The sequence below is a fragment of the Pygoscelis adeliae genome, unplaced genomic scaffold (genome assembly GCF_000699105.1).
Source record: "Pygoscelis adeliae isolate BGI_AS28 unplaced genomic scaffold, ASM69910v1 Scaffold38, whole genome shotgun sequence".
NCBI lineage: Eukaryota > Metazoa > Chordata > Aves > Sphenisciformes > Spheniscidae > Pygoscelis > Pygoscelis adeliae.
Genome location: NW_008825614.1, coordinates 8267325 through 8283668, shown reverse-complemented (window position 1 = coordinate 8283668; position 16344 = coordinate 8267325). Strand labels below are relative to the sequence as shown.

The following is a 16344-nucleotide window of genomic DNA, read 5'->3' as shown; positions in this document are numbered from 1 at the left end:
CTATGATTTAATGATTCTATGATTCTATTCTATGATTCTATGATTGATTTATAGCCATTCTCTCAAAGTGGAAGGACGTCCAAGTAGGGGAAATCAACATGTTGAAGGAGAGGCTACTTTGATTTACGTGATCTTCAAAGTGTTCAGACTTCCAGTCACACTTTAAGCCCTCAGACTGAAATTACTATGTCTACCCAGGGATTTGTAAGGACTTAGCTGCATCTATTCAGAATTGTACCTCTCATTGAAGTAGTGCAGTTTTCTCTTCCTAGAAGAAGCTGTTTGCCTATGAGCCAAAGGCTGCAGTTGTAAAGGCAAGATTGAACTGGTGAAATTTTATGTGTTTTTTTCTTTTCTGCTCTACCAAGAAAGTTTACTTAAATGGTGTGGTCTATAATTACTTGGCTGTGGACATGTTACCAGGGAGGTGATGCACGGGGCATCGTAAGAGAGCAAACAATGCTATGACTCCTATGTACGACCAAACAGTCTTTGTATTGAGGCAGGTATTTGAAAACGGTGACAAATCAATCCACAGAGAAATCTGCACCTCTGAGAATGGAGTCATTTTTTATGAGTGTTTGTCCTAAAACTGGGAGAGCTTGGTTTGCAATTGGTTGGTCTGCTCATGAGTCTTAGGCCATGGAAACCTCATGGAAGAAGTGCAAATAGTTCAAGAAGACTTGAGATTTCACATCAGAGTGTAGATGTACTTACCACATACCACTTCCGAATGCACACAGGGAATATCATCCTCTTTAAAAGAATGAAGAAAGATAAGTGGATATTTTTTTAAGCTTTGTGTCCTGATTTCAAGAATCCCAGTGATGCAAGAACCCTTAAGACTGTGGCACATAGTAGAAATTTTTTATTATAGACAATCTTTCAGCTTTCTCATGAATATCTGAAATTTTATTAGATCTATCTTGAAGTAAGAATGTTGCACAGTTTGGGGGCTGATAAATCGTTAACTATACAGAGATTTTTAACCATGTATGATCTTCACAGATGCTTGGTCAATTACCAAGCACAGGTGATCCTACTTGCCATTCCAATAAGGCACTGAAGATATTGCTGCTGCTTTGTATGCTTAGAACAAGACAGTACTTGGGGTTTGTCTGAAGCTTCCTCCTCCTCCAATTATTTGTAATGGTTTGGATGTCATTTATGAATGTATAAAGAGGACCTTCAATCTGTGTGAAGTGTGTGCTTTGGTTCTGCCTCAAACAAGGAAGTCGACAGCAAGGGAATTGCTATTTCTACAGAAGACAGCAGTTTATCATCTTCTGCCACATTTGTCACTGTCCTCTCTCCCTTTTCAGAGCATACCACTGAAAGAATTTGACAGAAACCAGTTTTGTGTTTCTAGGAAATTAAGCATTTGTTTCTTTCAGAGAAAGTTGCTTCCCCCCCTAAAGAAAAGAAAACAAACAAACAAAAAAGCTGGTTCACTGTTTGACACACTTGGAGGTCCCCATGTAAGGTCTTAATTCACAGAACATGTCTGTGACTGTACAAGTTATTTATTTTCCCTTTGTTATGATTAGCCTATTGTAAAATGAGAACAGAAATTACTCCTTTCTTCATAGGTTTGTTGTGAGATTGAAAACTCTGAATCACTCAGTATTGCAGTGGAAATAATACGCATACCATAGAGACAAAAACTTTACTGTGGTTGAATGTTGACTAAAGGTGATTAGAGATATATTTGTGCTTGTGTATTGCAAGAAACCATACAAACTTAGCCAGGGGAAGAGATAACGTGTTACCTGAAGACTTCCCTGTGTGGAGTTTCAACCGTGTTCCTTTCATGCTGGGATGCAGCTCTTTTGATTTCCCATAGATATGCAGAGGGCAATGCTGTGTACGGAATCAGTGATTTGCTACTAGAAGGATCACTAAAGCTACTGTCCCACTCTGGCACCCTGGATGGAAAATGCAAAGTAGCCAAACATTAACTGGGAGTCAGTCTGTGCCTAACTGGGCTGACATAGCTGCTGCTGCTGTCACTGGTGCTCCGTCAGCTTTGTAGATCAGTGAAAGACTTCATTCTATGAGACTGCTAATCCAACAGCAGTTAGAAAACCTTGTAATTACTTTTTTGGTTGCCCCCTCCCCTTCAAATTTGTCCTTGAAACAAGGTATTGCTCAAATACAGAAGTGGGAGCATACTATTAGTTTTCACAGTCTTGCTGCCAAGTGATTGAATTTGACATTGTTGCACAGAAGGCTAATTTCTGCAGCGTGGAGTTGGCATTCCAGGCATTGCACTGCAATAGAGAGGTCTATGGGAAAAAGGCGAGGAGCACTGTCTGGTGGAATTATGTAGGCCAGTCTAAATTCCAGCTGAGGAATCCCTAGATGATAATTATTTAGAAGGTTTCTGCTTTCTAGTGGGTAGAAGTCAAAATTAGAAAAATATCTGAGATGATGAATGACTTGGAGGAGAACAACCTAATTGTTTTGATGAAAGCTATTTTGTAGATCAAACTCAGAGCTACAACACTAGCCATCTAACTTCTCAAACCTTCGTTCTTCTCTTTTTTTTTTTTTCTTCTTCTTTGATTATCTATTTTTAATCTCCTGTTTCTGGAAAGATAGGTAGAATGAGCCCTACTGCATGAAGTATTCGTTGTCATAAGGCTTTTTGTGTAGTCCTCCTATCTGACGGTAAATCAACACAGATTCCTTCTCTGTTGGTGTGTGGGCCTCTTTTCTAGACGCAAAAATCAAGCAGTGCAGATCATCTGTCTTTTTGGTGTCTGTAGAGGGGGACAAGCACCACTGAGGAGACTATAAATATAAAAGGATGATGTGATACTGTCTTGAATGTGACACCATGCAGCTGCAACAAGCCCCATCCTCAAACTGGAGGAGCTGTAAGAGTTGCTTTGGGCTTCTAGTGTAATGGACTTAGCTCAAGCCTATTGCTAAACTTGTATCTGCTAACCAGTTCTCAGGTTGGTCTCATTCCCTCTGTGCCAACCGTTCTCCCCATGTTTCTCATCTTCTTTGATGCTTTTGTATCACTCTGCTCTTCCTCTGTTTTTAACATCGTCTTTCCTATAGCTTTAATTTTCCACGTCCCCTTTTCTTCCCTGTGTTCTGTGTTTTGGGTGTGTTTTTTATCTAAAGCATAGGGCAGGTGTCTTTCTATAGCTACTCCTTCTGTCAGCTTCTTTCACTCAGCCACCAGTGGTAATGTTATTTTTAGTCTCCATAAAGTAGATGCAAGTTGTGATAATAGGTTTAAAAGCATTGGGACTGTAGAGAGCAGAGTTCCTCTCTCTGACTTATATCAAAACAAATGGAACTAAACTGGTGCTAACTTCATGTCATTGTCATGATGTGACATTTATTCTGACAGTATAGGGCTCTGCCATTCCAGCTAAAATAGTTGCTCTCTGAACTGGGAGAAGTTGTAACTTGGCATCCATTGAATGGATGAAGCTAGGCATCATTTCATGTATGAGCTACTTCATTCCCAGATTTTCAACAGGACCGGGAAGGGAAGATGGAGCGTATTCAAATGGGAATGTTCTTTGAAGTGTGGTTTTGTATATTACATGATAGGAGAAATTAGTGGAGTTGGGAGACTGTTGTTTAGTTTTTGTATATTTCTACAACTTAAAGATCAAGAAAATCCTGAGGCTGACAAGAGGGTTCTGGTTTAAAATAAGTAATACATAAAATTTAAGCGTCAGTCTTCTTGAATTCCACTTAGTGAATGAATCCTGATGTCTATATGATACTTTGCCGTTTATTAGTCTATTGTGACCCTTATAGAAAGGTTGTTTTGGACAAATGGCATCAAGACATAAAATTAATAAACTCTTCATGAGTGTTGTTAACAATGACAGCTAGCATTCCATTTTCTGTTTGGCAGATGAAGATGGGACTTGTGGATGGTCTTAAGTATTTTGCCCATTTTGGCACACGTTTGCATTTTCAGTGGCCTAGCTTCTTGGTCTGAGATTTAAAAGACAAGATAGTGCTATTATCATACGACGAGAAGAGGCTCCTAGCCTTTTAAAACACATCAGAATCTTTGAGTTATTCTTCACTGATATGACTGCTCTTCTGAATAAAAGGCTGATGACATTTCTAAGTTATTTTTCCACTAGACAGGATCTCTTATCTTCCATTTGTATTTCTGAGTTTCGCTTTGGTTTCCCTGTCCTCGGTATTTGTCTGATTATATGGAAAATGATTAATAATAATAATTCTGATTATACCTCTCTGCCATCATACAGACAATGGAACAAACCTCCCAAAGCTTTTGCTTTGTTTTGGTTTTTAGATTGAGCTGTTTCAGATCTTGAAGAGAAGCAAAAATACTGTGGGAAGGATAGTAGAATCCTCTTCAGTAGTCAGAATTAGAAAGTTCCTATTTTGAGAGTCAAATAGTCACCCTGTCTGGAAAAGGAAGAGTTTAACTGAGAAGCCTCTCTGACTTCTCTATTCTCATGTAACCCTTAGACTCAAGCAGCAAGTGACCATCTGAAAGATAAAACCATCCCTCCAATCATGTTTAATTCAACTAAATTCTATTCTTACATGGAAATCAGTGTAAAACTTGAGGAGCCTGAAGAATAGCAGTGCCAAGCGATTCTTCCCCCCCTTCTCTTATTTTCTAATGCTGAATCCAATTTTGTGTTGCCACAAAAGAGAATTAATGTTCATAGAATTAGTTTCAGCTCTGCTTTGATGCTTAATTACCCAGAAAAGTCATTCTCTGTTGTGTATTGTTGGTCACTAAGCTGTTGAATTATTTACATTTGGTTGGGATGAGGAATAACATTTGAGTTCCAAAGGCTTTTAAATGTTTTTTTAAATATGGTTTGGGCAACAATGACTTGAACTCTCACTAGTTGCAGCAACATTTCTTTGTGAGCCAATGTGCTTGAGACAAAACAAATACATTGCTTTGCCTCATGCGGTTTTCTTTCCTCTTCCAAAAAATATGCAAAGCATAAAGAAAAACGTTTTGCAACCCAATATCCTCTTTCTCCTGTGCTTACTGTTGCATTGCAAATAATATGTATTATGCTATTTAGTTAGCTAACCTTGTGTTCTGTGGTCAACCACAAATTTTCTCTGGAGTCAATGGAAGATTCAGATACTAGAAGAATCTGGATGTGAGTCAGCAGATACTGACCAGAGCTGGGTGAAAAATTATTTCTGTCTTTGTTTTCACAAATTCAGAATCTTTCTGGAAATGCAATGGGATGCATAGAAAGACCTCATAAGATAGAAAAGCAGACAGAGAGACACTTTCAGTCTAATCCATTGGCTAGGTCTCCTTGCAAGATTGAAGGTTTAAATACCACTCAGTGCAGCTAGGATGGAGGTTGGGTCTTTCTCTTGTGAAAATGTGGGTGCATTGACCATCCTGTACTGCACTGTTCCTGTTCAGGACTCTTTTTAGAGCTGCTCTGCACTGAATAAATAATTAAATATTCTATTCCCTTTGTCAATGGACTTTTTTAATGCAAACTGGAATGACTCCATATAGATGCAAGCAAGTCCTACTCCAGAACAGCCCTTAGGCTGGTGACTTGCTGTGCATGATGGTACTTATGTGAGATGCAGGAGGTATATGCAAGTATTTTTACTTCACCTGAATTCTCTTTTCTCACCAGTCAGCTCAATGACTAGTCATTAGATAGACCTTTCTTTGATTCAACCAGAACTGATACCTTTACTCAGTTGAAGATGGATATTTCTATAGAAAATTTCAATTTTGTTGATCTGTTTTGGGGGAGGTTTGCCCCATTAGCTCCTACATGTTTTATCAGAACAATTTCAACTGCCTCTGGATATGTATTTCATATGAATTATGGCCTAAAACATCTTAAACAAAATGTAAATAACTAGTAAAGCAGATGGGGAGAGAAAAAGTAAAAGTCGATTAAGCAAGATAAGATTTTGAAATGTGATGTGGAAGCAGTGTGGAGAAATAATTGCGATAAGGCTGGTCTGTGGCTAAGACCTCAGTAGCAGAAAGTTTCTCTGAGGTCAAGCATAATAAAAGCACACAAGAAATGTATAAGATAGATGAATGAAAAACGTAGGGGGAGAGAGGCTAACGAGGTAGTCAGCCTTTAAAAGTAGTTAACCTTTGAGTCCTTGGAAGGTATGAAAAGCCTGAATGGAGTCTTTGGATTCTTTGGTTTTTCTCTGCTAGTGGCTTCACACTCCTGTTTGTGAAATGAGGACTGTGAAGAAACAGTGTAAGACCTTTAGTGGTCTTGGACATAAGCAAATTCCATAAAAAATAGGACAAACCCCTATGCTGGCATGAATAAAAGCTGCTTTAGTATTTGATTGAAGGGAAGCAAGGCTGAACTTGGAAGGATTAACATGGTTCTGCTGAAACCTTCATTAAAAGGTCTGTCCAAAGAAGGCCTTTTACATTTACACACATGCAGTCTCAGGCAGTGCAGTCATGCATATTTGTATAGCTAGCAAGGAGGTCAGCAGTGAAGATGAAATAATTAATAAAATTAAAATTAGTCTCTGACTATTTTTAATCAAGGAGGTGTTCATGTGAGAGAAAGAGAATGCCTTAAAAATAGGTGGCTCTGTGTGGTACTGCATACTGACCTAAATTTTTATGACCATGTTTTTTTTGCAAAATCTATAAATACTTTTTTTGGGGGGAAGAAAGGGGGGAGAAGAGGGGAGGGAGGTTAGGAGGGGAATGAGAATGAAGTAAAACAAAATTCCTTTTTTTTTTTTTTTTTTTTAAATGGAATGCTAACCAATCCCTTGGCAACAAAGCCCATGTTTATTTTTAATTAAAAAATAACATAGCTGGGTTGACTTCAGTTTTCCCAGCTGCTATTCTTCCATCACAACAGCTCTCTGGCCTCTTTTCCCTTGCTGATTTCTTTCATCATTTGCACTTAGCTTGTATGTGTTACATGGATTTTATGTAATATTTCCTACCATTGAAAGCAAGGCTAACAGTCTAAACAAGTAGCTGGGGCTCAGTCATCTAGATTCTCATCTACAGTACCTGAGCATGCCCTTCCTTTTGGAAAAGTGATAGGTGTAACCAGGATAACTTTTTTTTATGTGCACATTCCTTGCTGTTTATATGACTGCCAAGCAAGGAGAGATTTAAACTGCATATTGAATTTATGAGTTGTAGTTCATTAAAATAAATGGAGTGGGTTTGGCAAAGCTCAGGTATCACTGAGCACACAGGTAGTGTTTGAAGCTTGACAAGCAGCCTTGGTGGTTTTTCTTTAGAGGATTGATTGCAAACTGCCAGTTTTTGTGTTTGCACATTAGGTGAAAAGTTAGAAAATAGACATGCTTGCCATGCCTTCTCCAGCAACTTCATTTCCTCTGTCTGTGGGGCAGAACAGGAAGAAGTCAGGGTGATGATCCATTTCTCAGCATGTCATGACAGAGCTGATTACTTATATAGTGGAGAAGATGGTGTCCATCTGTAACAATCAATCTGGTTTCCTGAGTGGACTAAAATTTAAGTTTTTGTGTGGACATTTAGAGGCCCTTAAGTATTCAGGAGTATCTGGTACTTTCTGCAGCATTTTTAAGCTAATTAAAGTTGAGATAGTAGTGCTGTAGCCTTAAAGGTTCACATACCAGTCATCCATACTAAACACTGCCAGCAGCAGTGGGAGTTGACAGCATCAAAGCTACAGCTATTCCCAGAGAGAAATGTAGTAGCTAGAATAAAAGTAGTGGTTTGTTGGGTCGCTGGAACCAGACCATGGAAGAAGATATAACTGTATGTATTAATCACCAATAATGTTACTACTGGGACAGTCTTTGTGATGTGTGATTTGCAAGCTTTCCATATATAATATAGCCATTTAAAAAACAGTTATTTGCACTAATAAGTGGTAGCATTCTGGTGTACTATGATATTTTTCCTCTGTGGAAGTTTAGGTCTGCTCATCTTGCCTCAGTTAGAAGCCAGAAAGGCAAGGACAAATGCATATTATAATCTGAAGAAATAATGTTATCCAAGAATTTTTAAAGCCAAAAAGGATTTGAGAGAGATTAGATTTCTGGAAAAACTTCTATGATGACTCATATTTTATCTGGACCAGTTTGCTCTTCCCTTGGTATATACTTCTTGAGAAATGCATAAACAGGTGAAATATAAATAAGATGGTATACGCCAGTCTGGGCTAAGGTGGATCTATCAGAATACAATGGAATGGTTGACATCTGTTGTGATGCTACTGTGAGCCTTATGATGTTTGTTCTGAGAGTTTTCTTAAGAAATGATTCAAGACTTCTCATTAATTTCTGATTTCTGCCTCAGAGTATTTGCAAATACTTTCCCTGATCCAAAATGCCCATGGTGGGACGGAACACATACATTACTTAGGAAAAGGTGCCTGCCATGTTAACCTTTCACAGGTGATAAAGTTTGCTGTCATGATGAACTATGGGATGAGGACAAGAAACTGAGAGGTAGCAGATATCAGAAGGCTAGCGATAAGGAGTAGGAGGAAGGCAGGGCAATAGGATCTGTGGCAAGAAATTGGTTAAAGTCTGGTGTAGAACGAATGTGAGCAGGAGCAAGCAACAAAGTAGCTGGAGAAGAGTACAGTGGAGGAGGCACGATGGGTATGAAAGCAGGAGAAGAGTGAGGAAAATACGGGGCAAGAAAGTGAAGATATGACTCAAATGAGGTGCCTGAAAATTGCTGGGAAGAAATCGCTGTATCTGAATTACTTTGTTATCCTGTCTGAGGAAGGTGATTGAGAGGGAGGGATGGAGTAAGCAGGAAGAATCACCTTTTTTCTTTTCTTCTTTTTCCATTTCACAGTTTCTGGGAGATAGTTCAGGAAACTGGTGGGTGCTTCCTGTGTGCACTGAGATGCTGTGGTCCTTCCCTTGTTTTTGCAGTGGAGCAGCATTTGCTTATTTCCAGTTTCTTGTTTTGGCATGTAATGCTTTACCCCTTCTAAAAGATGGTTTACTTGAGTTAGTACTTAAAGATTTGACAATAATCAAATAAAATACAATGCTTGTGGTCAATTTAATCATTTGTCCCAAGTCCTTATAAGAGATTAGAGCAGTGAAATCATGTTTTGGGCTGAGTGTCACTAGGAGAATACTAGAAGATTATCTTAATAGGAAGATGGTATGAGTTGGAGAACTAGACGGAACAGGTATTCAGTACAAACTTGAAATAAATCCTGAAGCAAAGAAAGTGGAACCAAATGTGTTCCCCTCCACAAAGTTTGGGAGCATTCATTCTTAGAGTTTCATTTTGGCTCATTATAGAAATGTTCCCCAAGGACTAACCTAGAAAACATAAATCAAACCTTCTGCACCCAGGGGAGGGTGTTGTCCGGGACTCTCTGTTATCCCATCTCCATGGAAAAAAAACACGTGAAGGGAAGACACAGAAGAGGTTCACATGAACCTTTCCCGCTGGGGGAATGCCTTCATTTGCACAAAGCTCTTTTCTAAACTGCTTTATTTTTATGGGAGCTGTGAGCTCCAGGATCCACAAATAGTAACTTTTAGTGCTGGCACTAATCCTGTCAATCAGAATTCTTCTCAGAAACACCATTAATTAAACTTCCCTGAAAAGGATGCAGCTTCCAGAATTTTTCCTGCAGCTCCCTTTCTCCTGATACCTGCCCCAGCAGTGTGTTTATGTTCAATAACTGAAGAAGACACAGGAGAGGAGAAAATTGGAGCTTTCACAAGACACAACCTTTTTGTTATTACAGACTTATTTTAGCTGCCCTACTCTGCTTGTTTTGAGCAAATTCTTTCGTTTGTCGTGTTGAATGATGCTAGCAGCTGTGAAAATATGCTTTAAAGCAGCCAGTTTCCATTTGCTGTCTGTTGCAAGCGACTATTTTCAGAATTATGCAGTATTCTTTTTGGATTATTAATAATTTGGATTAGAGCTCTAAGCTTTCTGTAACCCTTTTCTGAAAGGGACAATGAATTTGCAAGGAATTTGGGCCTTCTTATTAGCAGTAAATGGTTTCCCTCAGTAGCATGTTCTGTAGCAGACGTGCTCGTATCCACTGCCAGTGATGTAGGCGAGCTTATGTTTAATCTCCAGATGATCAAAAAGGGATATGGCAAGCTTTGGTTTTTAAATTTTAAAACGTTTTTTCTTCCAGATCACAATTTGAAAGGGGAAAACCCTCCTTGAGTTGTCTTTTCCTTGCTGTGCATGTCGCTGCTCTATTGGGGAGACAGGTTTACATGAGGACAAATGGCTATTCTGGAACAGGCTTGGCCTGTTCTTGCTGCCACTGATGTCCATGTGAGAACAGTAGACCCTGCGTGGAGCAAGTGAAGAACACAATCCTCTGTTTATTCCTGTGGGCAGTAACTGCTGATCAAAGCAGGAACAGACGAGGAGTCTGGTTTTCTGCTAACGTGAATGCCACTGCTGTGTGGTTAGCAAATGGTTTCTGCTTAGCAGCATGAACGTGGCCAAAGAAGGAAGCAAGTGCTATATTTGCGTGGCTGAGGATGATGTTCCAGCCCACATCTGCTCAGATGTACACATACTTTGCTTATTTGTTAGCCTCTACTTTCAAGAACAACCACGCAAAGATCTTGCAATCTACTTCCATTTGGTATGAGCTGTATCTAGTCGTCTTTTTGGTTGTGTTTAACCTTAGGAAGCAGTTCTCTTTCTTTCCTGTCTCATGCCAAGACATGCAGAATGAAAGCCTGTATGTAGGGCAGTCATTGTATCCAAAAGATGTTCACTTCTGTTGAGGGAGTATTATTGTGCGTGTGAGAGGAGTGACTGGCTTCCAAAGTATTTGGGTGCTCTACTGCTGAGGTCAGTGTAAGGATAACTGGCATTTTGAGACGGTGGAGAAGAAATATGCCATTTTCTGAAACTTTGTAGGTCAGATGAGTTGTTGTTTATAAGGATATTAGCAGCTTGGATAAAGGGAAGATTCAGATATTTCCCCTTCACAGACTTTCTCCCCTAATATGTATGGCTGTCTGGCATTATTTTAAAGACTAATCATGATTATAAGCTCTGATTCAAATTTGTAATTAAGAACATTCATTGAGCAGCTTAGAACATGGGATGGGGTGTGCTCAGGGTGCCTCTGAGTCTGGAGAACCATTCTGTGTACTGCTATGCCCATGGCATTGGGAAGTAGATTGAAAGTGAGGTCCAGTGGGCCCCCAAGAAATTGAACTGCAAAAGGTGGGTGAATGTTGGAGAAGGATTTCTTTCCTCCCTGCTCTTCATATCTCCAATATATTCTGCAGCTGGGCTGGAAGAGGCACTGCTGATGGCATGCTTTTCCTCTCCCTGACTCTTTACCTCCAGACCCTGAACACATCTGGACAATGAGGACTATCAGCCCTGTATATAATGCAGCCTGTGTGGTTCAACCAGAAAATATGATGGGGTGGGAAACTTTTTCTACGGCTCACATTCTCCCTATGAATCTGTACTTATTGATACTTTTCTGCATCACTGAAATCCTCTTCAGATGAGGCCACAGAAGGATGAAGCTGTAATAGTCTGAGTGCTTCATAACATTTGAAAATTAACAATACGTGTAGCTATGTGTTTGAAAGATGAAAGTATTTCCTTGAAGACCTGTGGGCTGTGCCTTAATGGTCATTCTTCAGCTGAGATTAAGGTGGCACTTGAACTCTAAACCCTTTCTTTAATAATATAACATTATGTTATATATGTTAATGTATTAAGTTCATTGAGAGTAGCTATTAGATCAGAAATTTCTAATGTGTATCCCTCTTGTACCTGGATAACACACTCTTTGGGAGTAAGTACTACCTTTTTGTCCTACTGTTTGTATAGCACCCAGAAAGCTGGGGCTTGGTGATACTACTGCACTCCTAACACTGACAGAAAAATTAATAACTACGAGATGGCTGCAGCCCTCTGGGAAGTAGAGCTCAGGTAAAGCAAACTGTCTGTGTTCAGCAGAGCACGTAAATGTGTGCTCAGCCTGAAGTCAATGGGCTTTGACTATGGTTTTTAAATTAAACTCTAAGTGTATTTCTGCATGAGAGGTGTCTTTATTTACTTTGAATGCTGATGTTTTGTACTGATAAGCTACTTGTAAGTGGTTAGGTGAGCAGTTCACAGGATACAACACACCTCCCCTTTTTAGGTCATCCTAGAAAATGAATTCCTTGGGTACCTGTTTAGATAGTAATGGATGAGTTTGAGGCTTCCTGTTCCCGTCTTCTGTTGGCATCACTTGTTCACCAAACACTGTAATGAAAAGCCTTCTTTGTGCATACAGCACATGTGAGGAAAAGTTGAAAAGTTTTATTTAAGTGCTCCCTCTGTAACGTCTTCATAAGTAAATAATCTACCTGGCAACTCTGACAACATAAAAATCAAAAGGAGATCTGGAAGAAATGGGTAAACAAAGAAATACTTCACCTAGACCATTTTTTAAAAAGGTGGTTTCCTGCTCTCATTTTCATGACTTGAGGGGGAAAAAAAAATTTGCACAAGAGCTAATACTGAAATCTATGGATAAAAATTCCTAGCTGTAGCTGGAATGAGATTCAATTTTAACAGCCACTCTATGGCTGTCACACACTGTGACTCTGTGACTATGGGGTGGAGGGAGCGATGACAACAAAGAAGATGGAACCAGCCTCTTCTCAATGGTGCCCAGTGAAAGGACATGAGGAAAGGGACACAAATTGAGATACAGAAAATTCCATTTAAATGTAGGGAAGAACTTTATTACTGTAAGTGATCAACACTGGACCAGATTTCCCAGGGAGGCAGTGGAGTCTCCATCCTTGGAGATATTCAAACCCCAACTGGACATGATCCTGGGCAGCCTGCCTTGAGCAGAGAATTGGACTAGATGATCTCCAGAGGTGCCTTCCAATCTGAACTGTTCTGTGATTCTGTGAAATAATTTGCTATTTTTAAAGATTGGAGGAGGAATCCTTCTTTTATCTAATTGATTACTAAGTCAGAACCCAGTAGGTAGACTGGGTTACCTCCTTTGTCCAAAAGAACTGTAAAGTGCACTCTCCAACTATTCTTTATAGTGCTCTCGCTCTCTCCTACTGATGTTATTTCACTTTCCTAAATGATTAAGTATGTATTTGGGACTGTATTTCCAAAACAGCTTCTTAACCACCTTGCTGTTGGATAATTTGGGATTGCTCCATTATATGTGATGCAATGAGGAATACTTCCTATGTGCATACCACTGTGCATTAGGTGCGTGAGCCTTCAGCTGGGAAGTGGCATAGCTGAGTCCTAGTGTCAGTCTGAAGGTTTACTTGTCCAAAGTGAACTATATCTTCACATAACATATAATTAATTAAGTTGTGGGACTCCTTGTTATGGGATTTTGCTGAGTGTTGGCAGCTACTGGAAATAATAATGGAAAAAAGCTGCCATGGAGTTCAGTAAATACACAGATTCTGCCTTTGACTCAGGCATTCTGGAAGTCACAAGCTGTTGTAGAGTATTTGTGGGAAGCATCATTATATGCTTTTCCTGTTCTTATGTTCTACCCTAAACATCTGATTTGGCTACTGCCAGAGACAGGACACAGAGCTAGTTGGACCTTTAGTCTAGTGTGTTATAGTGCCCCTTATACTTTTAGCACCAGCACTGGTAGGAAAGGATGTGGAGGAACATCCTAGTGCTAGGGTGTCCTTTGGAAGATGTAGGCTAAAATCCCTGCAAGAAGAGATGAAATCTGAACCCTGTCACAGCCCTAGCTGTTGAGCTATTGGATAAAATGGAGCAGCACATATTTTTGGTAACTAGGCTCCATAACTTTATTTCCATTCAAAGCTACATGGTATAACGGAGCCAAATTAACAGAGTAGCGAGGAGTGAAACCATGCTTTTCTTTGTGTGTGCGCGCATACACTTTTAATCAAAAAACACATTTAAATGTCACAGGTCAACTTCTGAATGACCGTGAATGTGATTTGGTTTCCTTAGTTTCCTTAATCAAGATAGTAACAACTTTCTCATTTCTTAAGCTAAGAAGTACTTCCAATAAAAGCATTTTCAAGAACTTCTGATAAAAGCATTTCTGTTATTAAAATTGCATTTAATGGATACTGACCTACGTTAGCTGAGAATCTAATACCTATGTTAGCTGGAAATTGAGTTCCACTGTGTGCTTGAATGTGCAGTGCTGGGTGTGTGCCTAGGTCTGCAATGCTGTTAATGCCATTGCGTGAATGAGAGCAGAACATGAACCCAATGTTTATGGTCAGGGGAATTCGAAGGACTGAAGAATCAGTAAAAATTGTGCCAATTTTACCACTGAAGATTACAGCCCAAAATGTGTCCAAACCCTAGTGATGTTTCTTGGATTGGAGGGTTTAGATTTATGGAGTCTGGTTTTCGACCTGGAACTGAACTTCCTTCATGCTTAAGTTGTATGGAAATTTCCTGTTTGTTAAATTGTTCTTAGCCCTTCATAGTCAGCTCACAATGGAATTGTGGTGTGATAGAGGTTCTTTTGGATAGCAAATAGTGAGAGAGCGTATTTCAGTCATTTTATTGATATTACAAATTCTGTTGAGCTCAATTCAGAAAAATGTTACTTTAGGACAGAGCAAATAGAAGGAGAATAGCAGAAGAGGGCTTTGACTGTGGGAAAGAAAAGCAAAATCTTTTGGGGGTTGTGTCCATTTTTAAATAAAATCTTGAAGAATTTGAAATAGAGCAAACTATCTGAAGCAGAAAAGGACTTTTAGACCCCGGATCCTCCTAATGCATGATCTGAATGTCACGAAGTTATGCCTGCTGAGAGTCGAGCGGGGCACACTAAACAATAGAAATGGGCAAAATTGTCTTTTCAAGTTAGTGAAAAAGTTTGAATGAATTCAGTGACCTGGGAGGGCTTTCATGCTATTCATGAGTTGGAGCTCTGTGGACTGATAGAGCCCAGTCTGCTCTCGCTGTAAGCAGGAGTAACCATTGAGAGGAAGTTGACTTGAAGCTCTTGGTTGCTCTTTTCAGACCTTGATGATTAGGAATGTCCTCTTACACGGCTCTTTTCTGCTGTGTTATACATGCATAGTAACGCTAAGCATCAAAAGGGGATTGAGATCTCTTTTGAATCTAATACTGAAACTTCTAATGGAATGAATGAAAATCTTGGCTTTGGCCACCCCAAAGTTTTCAATAATATAAATCACTGTCAGGTGTCTATAAAACCTAGACCAGACTGTAAAATTGTTTTTGAAATTGCTGAATAGTCATTTACATCGAGTCATCAGAAGTCCATGAGTTTCCAGTGAATAACCAGAAATTAATACAAGTAACAGCCCTACACTATGATCTTAAATTACTGAAAATAGGCTTCAGTGATTTTTAAATAATCCATTTCCTCTGTTGACACCGGGATGTTCTGTATGAAGGTCCTTGGGTCTAAAAAGAATGGACCATGTGAGGCTCTCTGAAGAAAGCTTACAGTTTTTATTTTTACTCTGGTGGGTCTGTATACTACCAAGTGGTAGCGGAATGCAGAGTGAGTCTTCAGGGGGAAAAATACCCCCTTTCAATGAAGCTCATTCTTACTGTATTTACTGGTATCCATTATGAGTTTCTACTAAATCACCCACAAATTGTTGTACTGTCTTTGTACAAGGGTGGCAGCTCTTTTGTTCTGCTCTCTGAATTGACATTTATAGAATTGTTGTCATGCCGGTTCAGAGCAAGGGTCCATCTAGGTTAGTACCCTACCTCTGACCGAGACACTGAGACAGTCACTTACAGTAAAGCAAGTGAAAGCAGATGAGTGTGGAATGGCTCTTCCTTTCATGTGCTCTCCCAGAGTCTGGCAATCTTTGCTTTGGGACTTTCTAAGATAGAGGTCACATCCAGACTATCATATCTCATAGCTGATGAAACTATCCTCCATGATTTTTTTTTATTCCTTCTCGAATCATAGTTCTTGTACAACAATAAACAACATTTACTGTTTAAAAACCATTGAGGACCTTTCTCATATATCCTGCTTCAATCATCTCTCTCTTTCAAATGGAAAAGTCATACTCTAGATAGCCTCCAGATGGGAACTGTGCCATAGCTCTGATTGTTATTTGTGTCCCTTCCTGGAGCTCTTCTTGAGAAAGGGTTACCAGAACTTCATGCAAAACTGAAAACATAGATATACCGTATATTTATATGTGTGACCTAGATAGACCCTAGATTTTCCCCAAATGATTCTTAACTTGCCTTTTGACAACTGCTGGCTAGTCAGCTAATATTTTCAGAGGAGCTCTTCCTCAGACTCCAAGAGGTCTTTCCTGAGTGTTATTGGCTGATTTAGAGTTGATCACTCTGTGTATACAGATACAAGTTTTTTTTCCACA

At 39.4% G+C, this 16344-nt stretch overlaps 1 protein-coding gene across 8 annotated transcripts in view; it reads left to right on the top strand.

The window, feature by feature from the left end:
• Positions 1–16344, top strand: part of CALD1 (caldesmon 1) — a 203249-nt gene that overhangs the window by 63970 nt on the left and 122935 nt on the right. The window lies entirely within an intron of this gene.